This window comes from Callospermophilus lateralis, unplaced genomic scaffold (genome assembly GCF_048772815.1).
Source record: "Callospermophilus lateralis isolate mCalLat2 unplaced genomic scaffold, mCalLat2.hap1 Scaffold_194, whole genome shotgun sequence".
In the NCBI taxonomy this organism is placed as follows: domain Eukaryota; kingdom Metazoa; phylum Chordata; class Mammalia; order Rodentia; family Sciuridae; genus Callospermophilus; species Callospermophilus lateralis.
Window position 1 is genome coordinate 1,600,804 of NW_027512953.1, and position 15,367 is coordinate 1,616,170.

The window sequence follows — 15,367 nt, forward strand, 5'->3', positions numbered from 1 at the left end:
AGGAAATTGATAGAAAAAAGCAAAAGATGAATTAATTTTTTGACTTTACCAAGAGATTGCTGAGCACATTTATCAAGCAAGGTGGTGGGACTTGCTTGGAATGACTTCAAAGCACAGTGTGATGCTGAGCACATTACATCGGAGACTGATGTAGAGCAACAATATCAGAGATTCCTTTTGTTTGACAAAATGGACTTTCTCAAGCATATAAGCAGTTAGTTGTTCATGACATTCATTTTTTCTAGCTAAATGGATTTATGTAAGACAGTATAGTTGAAAGAGAATGTAATTTAGAGGTAACCAATCTTCATCTTTATTTCTATACTGCCATGTTGTATGACCAAGAGTTACTCTCTAAATCTGAGTCTATAAAATAGAATACCATGATGAAGTAATAAAATCTGATATTCATAATGATGACCCTGTGGCAGTGAAAGTCCTGAAAAGTCTAAATTATTCACTATTTTTATAGTGTTAGCTTTGTCTCAAATTGTAATCTTTTTATTCCTTTACTCCCCATTGCTGAATAATAGTGGGGTAGAGTATATGCCATGCTTTTCTGTATGCTGAAATATTGCCTTGAAGCCAATATAAATACACATTTATGGTTCTGAAGAAGATATTTATTCTGTCAGTGTTTGACAGTGAGCAAAAGATTAGATTTTCTTGCATTTTGCTGCCTAATACTTCTCTGTCCCTCTTTGAATTTAGGAGCATGTATCCTGTTTGGAAATCCTTTCTTAAGGGAACAATGCAGGTAGCCCAGTCTCGGATCAATATATGTGAAAATTATAAAAACTTCATTTCTGAGCCTGCCAGGACTGTGAGAAGCTTAAAAGAACAGCAACTAAAAAGAGTATGTTCCCACTTTTTTGTGTCTTTTATATATTTTAATACCTCACTGCTACATTTGCATTCTGTAAAATTATGCTAAATTGCTTTTAAAAATTTGAATGTTTTAAAAATATGGTCACAGATGTTTTTGGGTGGCATTTTACTAGAATTTCTCAACCATGTTTTATTAACTGATAAAGCTGAGTGTAATTTGAATTCATGGAAATTGGGAAAGTTCAGTAAATACTCCTTAGAAATATAACTCAAGTAAATACACCTGTATAGTTTCACAGTATGGTACAGTTGGATGTATATTAAAATAATTGTTATTAAGTCCACTATATCTTGAGAACAGTTTGTATCAATTAGCCTCAGTTTCAATTGTGCCATTTTGCATAGTTAATCTTATTTTTAAAAGTCTAGTGTACTCTAAAGTTGAATTTTGTAGGATATACATAAGTAAAGTTTTTTTTCAAAAGGACCTATTTATTTGATTATCCAGAAATTTAAAATTCATAGGAAAAATATCATTATCTTATGTGATTGTTATAGTATGCTGTTGAAAGTATATGTTTGAATTGTGTCCTTTTTGGAAAGAGACTAATAAAAATGGAGATTATCATGATACTTAATAAGAAATTAAAGTTTTTTTTAAGAAGGTCTTAAATCAATAACTTTTTTTTAAGTTATAGGTGGACAAAACATCTTTATTTTTATTTTTATGTGGTGCTGAGGATCGAACCCAATGCCTCATACATGGTAGGCAAGTGCTGCACCTCTGAGCCACAACCCCAGTCCCAGTTATTGAAGTTTTTTAATAGAGATATTAATACTTCAGAATAGTAAAGCAATTATTTAAGGAAATAATATTTCAGAATCCATCCATTGTTCCAATTCTGATTGTCATTTGTAAAAATACTAATTTTCTTGTTTGCCAAAGATGATTTCAGTTGCATAAAATAAGTGTGTTAAATGCATATATGTGTATATATAAAATTTTAACCTCTTAAAAAAGAGCACTTTTTTCATAGTTATTTTTTTTAAATTGATTTAAAAAAATAAATAAATGACAGCGGAATGCATTACAATTCTTACTACACATATATACCACAATTTTTCATATCTCTGTTTGAATATAAACTATTTGACACCCAATTCGTGTCTTCATACGTGTACTTTGGACAATGATGTCTATCACATTCCACCATCTCTCTAATCCCCTGCCCACTCCTTTTCCCTCCCACCCCTCTTCCCCATCTAGAATTCATCTATTCCTCCCATGTAGAGTACTTTTAACACATTTGTATAAAAATGTTTATGCTTATCTTTGCCCAAAATTATCTTGTTCATTGTAGACTATGTGATTAAACTATGTGACCACTCATCAATGATCTTAAGTTGGAAGAAAATGTACATTCATGTATGTTTATGTATCTGATTATGCAGAAAAAGGAATAGAAGGGAAGAACAGAGAAATAATACAATTTAACTTGCTAATCAGGCAGAAATATTGTGGTTCAAGTTGCCATTGTATTTATCAAATCTAACTGAAAAGTTCTACTTTTTTCAAAATCTGAATCTTTTTTTTTTCCCCCTGAGGGGTGTATATTTTATTGGAAACCTTAAATATTCTTCAAACAGAACCATAATCTTCAATCAGGCTCTTGTGTGGCCTACACAGAAAACTGTGTTTTTTAGGATTAAAGGCAAGGAGAGAGGAAAATACACTGGATGAGTGCTTAAATTTGGCAAGAGGATCTCTCAGGATGAATGCTCTTCAGCCAGTTTATCAGCTTTTGCCACGACTTCTTCAATGGGTCCCAATTTTTATGTGGTGCTGAGCATCCAACCCAGGGCCTCGCACGTGCTAGGAGAGCGCTCTGCCGCTGAGCCACAAACCCAGCCCCCAAAATCTGAATATCTTGAAAAAAATTTAGCTACTTCTTTGCTTTTCCACTGGTGGATAGATTCAGACCTGAATTATACAACATTCCTGGGGGGAAAAAATATTTGAGATTTGATAGGAATTAACTTGTATCATGATATAGATGATAATAATGGCATTTGTGTTTACAAAGCAGTTGTTGAATGTTATACAATTGGCATAACTATCATGAACCTGGGATTGCACATAACAAAACCTATTTCAAACTGGTTTAAGCCAAAATGAGATTGTATTATTTTATATATCTGAATACTGCAAGACTTATTCAGGCATTGGCAAATCCAAGGTGGGCTCAGATGATGGTAGTAGAACTCACTCTTTCTTTCCATTAGCTCTGCATTCTCCAATGGTTTCATCTTTTAGTAACTCCTTCCACTTGTTGGTCCCCAGAATGCCACATTTAGAAATCTTCTGGATAGCAATCCCAGATTTTCAATTTTTCCAAAAGTTGTAGTAAAACTAGTAGAATGATCCTTCATATTGGCTACATCATTTTGCATTCCTACTAACAATGTATGACGAAGCTTCCAGTTTCTCCACAACCCTGCCGAAACTTGTCTTTTTTTTTTTTTTAGTTGTAGTTGGTCACAATACCTTTATTTTATTTACATTTTATTTTTAATGTGGTGCTGAGGATTGAACCCAGGACCTCACATGTGCTAGGGAAGCGCTCTACTGCTGAGCCACAAATCCAGCCCCCCACTTTTTTTTTAATCACCATCACAGTTGTGAGGTACTATTTCATTGATTATAATTTTGATAATGGTTAATGATGTTGAGTGTTCTTATGTTTTTATCATAAATTTTTCCTCCACTGTTAGCTTCCTAATTTTATAATACTATAATTCTTTTAGTAATTACCTTAGAGATTTCAATATGCTAATTTATTAGATTACCTTGATTTAGTAATTTTACTGTTCCCCAAACTTAGTCCCAAATTAACTTTCATAATCTACCTTGAATTAATATTTTACTACCTCATGAACAATACAAAAATCCTCTAGCCCAGTGCAGTGGCACACACCTACAATCTCAGAGGCTTGGGAGGCTGAGGCAGGAGGATTGCAAGTACAAAACCAGTCTCAGCAACTTAGCGAGGTGCTAAACAACTCAGTGAGACACTGTCTTTATAAAAAATACAAAAAGGGCTGGGGATGTGGCTTAGAGTTCAATCCTCGGTACCAAAAAAAAAAAAAAAAAAAAAATCTTTCAGCGTGTTGTTCTTTTTATCTTCCTATTATGACTTTTGTTTTGTTAGACCTTTTGACTCTGTCCATATTTCTTTTATACTTTTTCTACTTTGTATTTCTACCCTTTTTTCTATATATACTTCTATTGGTCTATTTGGCTATTTATTAATTCTCGGTTTTTCTATTCCTAATATTTTAAAAACTTATCTTTTGGAATCTTAATGTATTTTTTCAGTTACAGAGTTTTAATGTGACTTTTTGGAGGTGAGATTCCATTTTTCAGTTGTAATTCTCCCTGTTTTCCATGTGCTCCTAATCTGTTTCATAATTCCACTAAATGAATCACTATGTGTTTTTTTTTTTTATTATTGTATGCTGATCTTCTTGGTTTTCATTATTTGGTCTATGGCTTTAGTGTGCCTCACCATGCTGAACATTGTGGATCAAACATGTGAAGGTTCTTGAAGATGTTATTTCCAAATATGGTGATATTTAGCAGGCAGATAGAATGCTAGACCTTTGTCCTGTTAAGGTCTGGTTTTGGGGGTCTTTTTAGGGGTGATCTATTTTACTTCTTTGGTCTTAACTGAAAGTATGGGATGCTTACTCCAAGACCTTTCTACTCTGACAAAACTTGAACTCTAGCTTTTCTTCTCAGCATCATACAGCAACTCTAATCTTCTGATCTCTGACCAGTCATTAGCTACTTTTATCTGCTGGATTTCTTGGAGTTTCATTCTCCATATACCTATTAGAAATCAACAGATGACTCAAGGGAAAATCACATGTAGTGTTTTGAACTTGCTCCTCTCTGTAATATCCTTCTTTCTAGATCTTTGCCTTACAAATTCCTGATGTTTTCATCATCCCCTGAACTACAGACTATCTCCACAGAATAGAGTAAGAATACTATTTTCTGTTTATATCCTATTTCTGTGCCATGATTCAACAGATGTCCTAAAAGGAGGGAAAGTCAGGTTGAGTGGAGAGTTATGTAGGTGTGGTCCTCTTCTAGGTCTCAATTCTGTAAGACCGGGGTATGCTTTGTCCAATTTTCACACTTTCCAGACTATAGGAAGATAGGCTAATTCAAATTCGGTCACCATGAGAACCAGTTTCAACTTAATATTCTCCCTCTATAACATTAAAGTTAATGTTCTTTTTATAATGTTCTTTATTTTGGCAGTTTTCTTTTGTATACTTGGGAATAAACAGACACATTATAATTATGAAGGACTTAAGATTATAATGAAAATTACAATGAGAATAATACCATAATCTTTTCTGGATCATTTTTTAAAAATATTTATTTTTAGGTGTAGTTGGACACAATTGCTTTTATTTTATTTATTTTTATATGGTACTGAGGATCGAAACCAGGGCCTTGCATGTGCTAGGTGAGTGCTCTACCACTGACTTACAACCCCAGCCCCTTCTGGATCATTTTTTATATGTGAATATTTGCTTTTAAATCAGAACAAGATCCACAGTAACATAAGGCTTTTTGCCATTCTTCTGTTTACTTAGTAGTGCCTTTGTCCATATTTTTCTCATTTATACTAGAGTTTATCTACCCTCCTTGAAATAACTGTGATTTGGGGGTTTGGGTTTTAGCTCAGTGGTACAGCATATCATTAGCATCTACAAATCTCTGCTTGGCCCCCAGTGCCACAAAAATAAAAGAAAGAATTGTGGCTCATATTTGTCTAATAATTTAGAATTTGTAAACTGCCACCATATCCATTATAGTGTTATCAGATTTAAAGAGATTTAGATTTGAACCTAGAATTTCAAAAATAAATAAGTAAAAATAACAAAAAACTGTTGAAATTCAATATTTAAACAGTTTTACAGAAAAATACATATAATTCATTTACCTTAGTAGACTACTTAAGCTCTTAATCATTTTATCTTCTTAGAACTTAGAAAAAGGAGACTATTGATTTTGAAGAAATAACAGAATTGGTTTATTCTTTTTTTTCTTTATTGCCATGATATCTGCAACAGCAAGCCTTTTATGGTTGCTCTTCTTATGCCTTACCTTAATGTCAGTCATGATTGTTAGGCAAACTGTGACACTATTTGACACAGTACTTGAGATGGAAGTACCAGCTGTGCATGGAATTCTAATTTGCAATTTGAAAGTCATTAAAAGTGCTGATTTTTCTCCTGGGTTTCCATCCTGAAGGAATAATGCATGGTCCTTCAGACAAACTCATTTCTGTCAGCCTGAAAACTAAAAATTGTAATAATTGCACTTTTGTATTTTACAGTGTATGTACCAGTTGACAAAGATCCAAACTGAATTACAAGAGACAGTGAAAGATTTGGCTAAAGGCAAAAAGAAGTACTTTGAGACTGAGCAGATGGCTCATGCAGTGCGAGAGAAAGCTGACATTGAGGCAAAGTATGTATTTTAATATTTCTGAGAAAATTATTATGCAGTTAAATGTTATTTTTGCTAATTAATACTTTGTTTTTTGTTTATATAGCATATAGATTTGTTCTTAGGTTGTGTTGGTTTCATTTGTTCTACATATGTTATGTACTTTAGGTCCCATTTTCATTTTATGTTGACTGGTTTTTATCTGTTAAAGTGGCAAAGTAGGAATCTCTGACCTTTAAATTGAACATTTAGACAAGATAAATGAACATTGTACTTACAGACTTGAAAACTTATGGAGAGTCTAGTAAAAGTCATGATGATATCAGAAAGTAGGGTTTAAGAGCCTCATTTTATCATGCTAGACTCTAAAATTCAGTTATAGTTGAAATCCCTATGATATCTCAAGGTGTCATTGAAGGAACAATGGCACATCAAGTGAACAAGAGCACTGACCTCCTTTTAAAACCCTATCCCAAGCACTGTTTTTTATTGTACATGTAATTCTCATATTTCTACTTTTTAAAGTATGCTTTAACAATTTTGTCAATATTACTTTCAATATATGTGAATTATAGTCCTTTATTTTGAGACTTTTTTTTTAATTTTATTTTTATGTGGTGCTGAGGATTGAACCCAGTGCCTCATGCACACTAGGCAATTGGTCTACCTTAGAGCCACCACCCTAGCCTGAGCCTATTAAGGAAAGGAAGGAACTGGCAATTTTTTTTTTTTTTGCAATGACACTTTGAGGAAGTGTGATAAATATTGGTGTGGGGGTGGGAAACCTGTGTTATAGAACTAAACTTAGGAGGCTTGTGATCAGGAGAGCTAAGACTTCTGTTCACAGTGCTGATTGTTGCAAAATCTAGGAGTCCAAACTCGTAGGCATAAAATCAGAAAGGTTTGGACAATTGTACAAATAGTCCAGCAAGGAGGGGGTTACCTCTAACATGTTGTTTTGTTGTCATTGTTGAGACAGGGTCTCTCTATGTTGCCCAGGCTGGGATCGAACTATTTATCCTCCTGACTCAGCTTCCTGAGTAGCTATTATTTATAGGTGTGTGCTAACACATCTAGCTTCCTAAAATGGCTTTTATCTGCAAGAAATTTAAGCAACTTCGTCAGCAACTTAGGAAAATTCAGGGGTTCCTGGGAAGTTTATTTAGTATAATGGGTTGATGAATGAATACTCACTGAATACTTGATATTACAGTGTAACATTTAATATTTTTCTAATTTAAGTTTATTGTTTTTATTTTATTTTTTGAGCATTCAAATATTTCCCATGCATTCATGGAGTCACTAAATCCATCTTTCCAATAAGATCTGGAGGTTAGCAGATCTCAGTTGGGATTATTGTACCATTCTGGCTTTTAGGAACTTGTCTTTTAAACGCTCTGGGATTCTAGAACAGAGAATTGACAGATTTGTAGAGCATCTACAAATGCCTAATTTAGCCATGGGTGGACTGTTCCTGAGAAGTGTGTATTTGACTAGGTCTATTTCACGGAACTGATCACGAGGAACTGCCTTCTCATGTGGCCAAATTCAAAGTGAGACATTTTACTTCAGTGTATAACTTCTCTGGAAAATTAATTCAACTACAGAGTAAAAAATGGCTCTATGTCTTAATTCAGTTAATATTTATTTAGTCATTATATTGGGCACTATGGGTCACAGATAAGTTAGGTGCGTTTTTGTGCCTTCAAGGAATTTAGAGCATATGATTTAAAAAAGTAACTTCATCATTTGTCTATTCATAGTAAACTCAAAGAAATTATCTACCTAAAGACACTCACCTAGTCACTAATTGCTTAGAGTAGTAATCTGAAAACACTGTTTTGAAAGCATAGAAAATGGAGAGATTACTATTGCCTGTTGATAAAGGAACCTTTATAGAAGAAGTGATGCTTGGGCAGATTCTTGGAAGAAGAATGAGTATGTTTTTTTCTAAGCAGAGATAGGAAAATCAGGAAGGGGACTAAGCACTGAAGTAAATATAGTTTTGATGGATGCTATGATAGGCCCATTAGGAGAGACTACAGGAGGAAGAGGTTTAGTCTGAAGGAGATGGTAAGTTCCATTTTGGATATGTAAATTCTGAAGAGCCTGGGAGACACTGACATGGATATATTTGGGAGGTGATCAAATATCTGTTCTTATGTGAGAATTTGGCACTGAGAATTGAATTCTGAAGGTTATAGGATGTCCATCAGTTATAGGGATGCAGTCATATATACAGTGAGATATGAATTTAAATTTGGAGACCCAAGGAACATTAACATTTGAAGGATAGATGGTAAAGACTAGTACACAGTATAGTTTTTTATTTGTATAGTGTGTGATTTTTAAAAATCCTTATTTTTTTAGATTGTCATCTTCAAGGACATTTTATGCTATTGTTAATGCCTACCTAAATACCATACAAGAAGTGTATGCAGATTAGCAAATGAAGCAGACGCCATAAATTTAAATCTATAATTTTATGTTGGACTATCCATGTGCAAGTCAGCCTATTTGGATAATTACTATTTAAAAAGGAGAAATGACAGTGCTTCAAGCACAGTCTTTCTCACCCTGACAGGTACTTTCAAATCTTAATATAGGTAATCTTAGCTTTCCTACATCAAAATGAATAGAAATATGATTAATAAAAACAAAAAATTCTCATAAAATAGGAATACAACTAGGCAGGAAATAATAGAAATATCTTAGACCCAATTTTTTTTAAAGCAGTGGGGAGGAGTTAGGAAACTGTATATTCATCCCTGAATGTTTTCTCTCTTGTTAGAAATGCAAGAGACAACTTTTGCTGTCCTCTTCACAGTGTCTGTACACAGACTGGCTGCTTCACCTTCTAGTCCCAAATGGTCTGCAACTCTGCTTCATACTAAGAGGCATAGCTGCCAGTGCATGCATTGAACTCTCCCATGGCAATCACCATGACACTGCAGTTAAGACAAACATTTCAGGTTCAAAAAAATCATGGCTGTGGGACTGTTGCTTGTTCCTTAGCATCTGTCTGTTGATTTTGTCTATGTACTTATCTCTAGCCTTTAAGTAAAAGCAACATACTACTGCTGACTGACAGGTTATAGTTCCCCCCCAAAAAACTTAGGCATCAAGGGAGATAGGTAAGAACACCAGAGTGGGAGAAGATTAAATAGAACAAAAGTTTACAGGACAGAGAGTGTTAAGGGCCTTCTTAGTAAGTTCAGATTACCTTTAGGAGGGAGGGGGCACACAGGCAGGCAAGAACCCAAACACAAATCATTTTTAATGAGGGGAGTAACAAAAGCAAGGACTTTCTAGAGCCTATAGATTGCATTCTGGTGTTGTACCACCTGACACACATAGCTCTGAGAACCTTGGTCTCCCCAGGTTGGTTGCCCTGGGGTTTCTCTGACCTTTTGTAAAAGAACTGAAGTGTGTGGAATTATATGATACTAGGAATAACATATAGTTTGATGACTCTTTTTTACTAGAATATACTAATATATTTTTATTTTTTTCTTGGTCAAATTATATTTTTAAGGGTATTTTAAATATGTTAATCCCAGTATTTTTATTTTCCTATAATATTATATATATATAATTTATAAATGAAGGCAAATAAGCATCACTTTTGACCTTTTTTTTTTTTTTTTTTTTTAATTGATTTTTATTGTAGGTTGTTCAAAACATTACATAGTTTTTGATATATCATAATTCACACTTTGATTCAAGTGGGATATGAACTCCCATTTTTACCCCATATACAGATTGCAGAATCACATCAGTTGCACATTGATTTACATATTGCCATTCTGGAGTCTGTTGTATTCTGCTGCCTTTCCCATCCTCCGCTATCCCCCCTCCCCCCTCCCCTCCCCTCTTCTTTCTCTACCCCCTCTACTGTAATTCATTTCTCCCCCTTATATTTTCCCTCCTTTCCCCTCACTTCCTCTTGTATGTAATTTTGTATACCCCTGAGGGTCTCCTTCCATTTACATGCAATTTCCCTTCTCTCTCCCTTTCCCTCCCACCTCTCATCCCTGTTTAATGTTAATCTTCTTCTCATGCTCTTCTTCCCTACTCTGTTCTTAGTAACTCTCCTTATATCAAAGAAGACATTTGGCATTTGTTTTTAAGGGATTGGCTAGCTTCACTTAGCATAATCTGCTCTAATGCCATCCATTTCCCTCCAAATTCTATAATTTTGTCATTTCTTAATGCAGAGTAATACTCCATTGTGTATAAATGCCACATTTTTTTTATCCATTCGTCTATTGAAGGGCATCTAGGTTGGTTCCACAGTCTTGCTATTGTGAATTGTGCTGCTATGAACATGGATGTAGCAGTGTCCCTATAGTGTGCTCTTTTTAGGTCTTTAGGGAATAGACCGAGTAGTGGAATAGCTGGATCAAATGGTGGTTCCATTCCGAGCTTTCCAAGAAATCTCCATACTGCTTTCCAAATTGGCCGCACCAATTTGCAGTCCCACCAGCAATGTACAAGAGTACCCTTTTCTCCACATCCTCGCCAGCACTTGTTGCTGTTTGACTTCCTAATGGCTGCCAATCTTACTGGAGTGAGATGGTATCTTAGGGTGGTTTTGATTTGCATTTCTCTGACTGCTAGAGATGGTGAGCATTTTTTCATATACTTGTTGATTGATTGTATGTCCTCCTCTGAGAAATTTCTGTTCAGGTCCTTGGCCCATTTGTTGATTGGGTTATTCGTTATCTCATTGTCTAATTTTTTTAGTTCTTTGTATATTCTGGATATTAGGGCTCTGTCTGAAGTGTGAGGAGTAAAGATTTGTTCCCAGGACGTAGGCTCCCTATTCACCTCTCTTATTGTTTCTTTTGCTGAGAAAAAACTTTTTAGTTTTAGTAAGTCCCATTTGTTGATTCTAGTTATTAACTGTTGTGCTATGGGTGTCCTATTGAGGAATTTGGAGCCCGACCCCACAGTATGTAGATCATAGCCAACTTTTTCTTCTATCAGACGCCATGTCTCTGATTTGATATTAAGTTCCTTGATCCACTTTGAGTTAACTTTTGTGCATGGCGAGAGAAAGGGATTCAGTTTCATTTTGTTGCATATGGATTTCCAGTTTTCCCAACACCATTTGTTGAAGATGCTATCCTTCTTCCATTTCATGCTTTTAGCCCCTTTATCAAATATAAGATAGTTGTAGTTTTGTGGATTGGTTTCTGTGTCCTCTATTCTGTACCATTGGTCCACCTGCCTGTTTTGGTACCAGTACCATGCTGTTTTTGTTACTATTGCTCCGTAGTATAGTTTGAAGTCTGGTATAGCTATACCGCCTGATTCACATTTCCTGCTTAGAATTGTTTTTGCTATTCTGGGTCTTTTATTTTTCCATATGAATTTCATGATTGCTTTCTCTATTTCTACAAGAAATGCCGTTGGGATTTTGATTGGCATTGCATTAAACCTATAGAGAACTTTTGGTAATATCGCCATTTTGATGATGTTACTTCTACCTATCCATGAACAGGGTATATTTTTCCATCTTCTAAGATCTTCTTCTATTTCTCTCTTTAGGGTTCTGTAGTTTTCATTGTATAAGTCTTTCACCTCTTTTGTTAGGTTGATTCCCAAGTATTTTATTTTCTTTGAGGATATTGTGAATGGGGTGGTTGTCCTCATTTCCATTTCAGAGGATTTGTTGCTGATATACAGGAATGCCTTTGATTTATGCGTGTTGATCTTATAGCCTGCCACTTTGCTGAATTCATTTATTAGCTCTAATAGTTTCTTTGTAGACCCTTTTGGGTCTGCTAGGTATAGAATCATGTCATCTGCAAATAGTGATAATTTGAGTTCTTCTGTTCCTATTTTTATGCCTTTAATTTCTTTCGTCTGTCTAATTGCTCTGGCCAGTGATTTGAGAACTATGTTGAACAGAAGTGGTGAGAGAGGGCATCCCTGTCTTGTTCCAGATTTTAGAGGGAACGCCTTCAGTTTTTCTCCATTCAGAATGATGCTAGCCTGAGGCTTAGCATAGATTGCTTTTACAATGTTGAGGTATGTTCCTGTTATCCCTAGTTTTTCTAGAGTTTTGAACATAAAGGGATGCTGTACTTTGTCGAATGCTTTTTCCGCATCTATCGAGATGACCATATGGTTCTTATTTTTAAGCCTGTTGATGTGGTGAATAACATTTATTGATTTCCGTATATTGAACCAACCTTGCATCCCAGGGATAAATCCTACCTGATCATGGTGCACAATTTTTTTGATATGTTTTTGTATCCGGTTCGCCAGAAGTTTATTGAGGATTTTTGCATCTAGGTTCATTAGAGATATTGGTCTGTAGTTTTCTTTCTTTGAAGTGTCTTTGTCTGGTTTAGGAATCAGGGTGATGTTGGCCTCATAGAATGAATTTGGAAGTTCTCCCTCTTTTTCTATTTCCTTAAATAGCTTGAAAAGTATTGGTGTTAATTCCTCTTTAAAGGTTTTGAAAAACTCTGCTGTATACCCATCCGGTCCTGGGCTTTTCTTAGTTGGTAGTCTTTTGATGGTATCTTCTATTTCCTCAATTGATATTGGTCTGTTTAGGTTGTCAATATCCTCCTGGCTCAATCTGGGCAAATCATATGACTTAAGAAATTTATCGATGCCTTCACTATCTTCTATTTTATTGGAGTATAAGGATTCAAAATAATTTCTGATAATCTTCTGTATTTCTGAAGTGTCTGTTGTGATATTGCCTTTTTCATCCCGTATGCTGGTAATTTGAGTTCTCTCTCTTCTTCTCTTTGTTAGCGTGGCTAAGGGTCTGTCGATTTTATTTATTTATTCAAAGAACCAACTTTTAGTTTTGTCAATTTTTTCAATTGTTTCTTTCGTTTCGATTTCATTAATTTCAGCTCTGATTTTAATTATTTCTTGTCTTCTACTTCTTTTGCTGTTGTTTTGCTCTTCTTTTTCTAGGATTTTGAGTTGAAGTATTAGATCATTTATTTGTTGGTTTTTTCTTTTTTTAAGGAATGAACTCCAAGCAATAAATTTTCCTCTTAGAACTGCTTTCAATGTGTCCCATAGATTCCGATATGTTGTGTCTGTGTTTTCATTTATCTCTAAGAATTTTTTAATTTCCTCCTTGATGTCTTCTATAACCCATTGATCATTCAGTAACCTATTGTTCATTCTCCAAGTGATGCATGATTTTTCCTTACTTCTTTTATTGTTGATTTTCAATTTCATTCCATTATGATCAGATAATATGCATGGTATTATCTCTACTCCTTTATATTGTCTAATAGTTGCCCTGTGACATAATATATGATCTATTTTTGAGAAGGATCCATGTGCTGCTGAGAAAAAAGTGTAACTGCTTGATGTTGGGTGGTATATTCTATATATGTCAATTAAGTCTAGGTTATTAATTGTGTTATTGAGCTCTATAGTTTCCTTATTCAACTTTTGTTTGGAAGATCTGTCCAGTGGTGAGAGAGGTGTGTTGAAGTCTCCCATGATTATTGTATGGTGGTCTATTAGACTCTTGAACTTGAGAAGAGTTTGTTTGATGAACATAGCTGCACCATTGTTTGGGGCATATATATTTATGATTGTTATGTCTTGTTGGTGTATGGTTCCCTTGAGAAGTATGTAGTGTCCCTCTTCATCCCTTTTGATTAACTTTGGCTTGAAATCTATTTTATTTGAAATGAGTATGGACACTCCTGCTTGTTTCCGAAGTCCATATGAGTGATATGATTTTTCCCAACCTTTCACCTTCAGTCTATGTATGTCTTTTCCTATCAGATGTGTCTCCTGAAGGCAGCATATTGTTGGGTCTTGTTTAGTGATCCATTCTGCTAGCCTGTGTCTCTTAATTGGTGAGTTTAAGCCATTAACATTTAGAGTTATTATTGAGATATGGTTTGTTCTTCCAGCCATATTTGTTTATTTATGTTACTAAACATGGTTTGTTTTCCTCTTTGATTATTCCCCCCCACCTTTACTGTACTACCTCCCGCTGTTGGTTTTCATTGATATTTTCCATTTCCTCTTCCTGTAATATTTTGCCGAGGATGTTTTGAAGAGCTGGTTTTCTAGCTGCAAATTCTTTTAACTTTTGTTTATCATGAAAGGTTTTAATTTCATCTTCCATCCTGAAGCTTAATTTCGCGGGATACACAATTCTTGGTTGGAACCCCTTTTCTTTCAACGTTTGAAATATGTTATTCCAGGATCTTCTAGCTTTCAGAGTCTGTGTTGAAAGATCAGCTGTTATCCTGATTGGTTTACCCCTAAATGTAATCTGCTTCCTTTCTCTTGTAGCTTTTAAAATTCTCTCCTTATTCTGTATGTTGGGCATCTTCATTATAATGTGTCTAGGTGTGGCTCTCTTATGATTTTGCACATTCGGCGTCCTGTAGGCTTCTAGGATTTGGGATTCTGTCTCATTCTTCAAGTCTGGGAAGTTTTCTCGTATTATTTCGTTGAATAGATTGGTCATTCCTTTGGTTTGGACCTCAATACCTTCCTGTATCCCCATGACCCTTAAGTTGGGTCTCTTTATGTTATCCCATATTTCTTGAATGTTCTGCTCATGGTTTCTTAACAGCTTTGCTGAGCTGTCTATGTTCTTCTCCAGTTGAAATACTTTGTCTTCATTGTCTGATGTTCTATCTTCTAAGTGTTCTACTTTGCTGGTAGTATTCTCAATTGAGTTTTTAAGTTGGTTTATTGTTTCCTGCATTTCCAGGATTTCTGTTTGTTTGTTTTTTATAACCTCTATCTCCCTGTATAATTGATCTTTTGCTTCTTGGATTTGTTTGTGTAATTTATTGTCGAAGTGGTCGAAGTGGTCTTTCATTGTCTGATTTTGCTGTCTAATGTCTTCTTTGAGACTCCAGATCATCTGAAGCATGTATATCCTGAATTCTTTATCTGACATTCCATCTGCTGCAGATATTACCTCTTCTAAAGTTGAGTTGACCTGCATTGCTTGTGGTCCTTTCTTTCCTTGTCTTTTCATACTGATCGCGTTTC

The 15,367-nt window shown here is 34.9% G+C and overlaps 1 pseudogene; it reads left to right on the forward strand.

Annotated features, from left to right (window-relative positions):
• Positions 1 to 715: 715 nt before the first annotated feature.
• Positions 716 to 15,367, forward strand: part of LOC143389228 (F-BAR and double SH3 domains protein 2-like) — a 131,714-nt pseudogene continuing 117,062 nt past the window's right edge.